We start from the raw sequence: 998 nt of genomic DNA on the forward strand, positions 1-998 counted from the left end.
TAGGCAATTCATCCAAAATTTTGATCTTAGGATGTTACAATTAAAAAAGTTGCTCAAAACTGAGAAGCAATTTCACAACTAAAAAGGCTTGCTTAGATGCACCTCATGGGCCATTTTAAAGGCATAACTTTTTTGGATTTGATGTGTTGGGGGAAGTAGCTTGGGAAAGTGAGCAGTTTCAAGAAGATAATCATTGACGAGCATACTACGATCAATCGACATGTGGAATTTATCACAAGTAGCTAAAGAAATGGGCAAGAAGAGTGCATCGCAACAAGGGAAAGAGAAACATGCTATTTGTTTGAGTTGTAAGAACTATACCTTTTCATGAAGGGATATAGGATAATAATGCCAAATCAATTGGGGTATTTTCAATATTATATTGCCTTAAAGTCGTGGAAGCAACATATATTGGAGGTGGCAATATGTTGTGAAAATTAAAGTCAAAACACACAAAATTCTAGAACTCAAATAAAAAGCAACACCTAAACAATAACATTGTTATATTTTATAAAGAAAAAAAAAATCCCCAAAAGGCCCTAAATGTATTTGGAAGTGAGTTTGTATGGTGAAGGTGGCTATCACAAGTGGAGGTGAAGTTAGAAGAAACTTCTTCATGTAATAGAGGTAGTAGACAGAGAGGTTGAGTGAGGAGATCACACGTCTAATGAGACAGTGCGGAGGTTGTTGTGAAAGAAGTTGGTGTTCATCGCAAGTATTCTATTTAGAATTCTGAATTCATAATAAGCGGATAAAATTCAAATTAATCAATTTAAAATTTCAAATCCCTCATAAGAATATCTAAAATTTATTTTCCTCACAAATAAACATTTGAAAGTATTAAATCTATAATTTTAAAATCCTTCCAATCTTTAATAAAAATAAGAGAAAATCAAGGGATGAAAAAGAAAAAAAAAAGAAAGAAAAGCCATACGGTAACCGCCATCGCAAACTCAAATCAGCCCAACTTGTCCGCATTCAACCCAGTTCAAACTAGT

This window comes from Dendrobium catenatum, unplaced genomic scaffold (assembly GCF_001605985.2).
Source record: "Dendrobium catenatum unplaced genomic scaffold, ASM160598v2 original_scaffold_211366, whole genome shotgun sequence".
Taxonomy (NCBI): Eukaryota; Viridiplantae; Streptophyta; class Magnoliopsida; order Asparagales; family Orchidaceae; genus Dendrobium; species Dendrobium catenatum.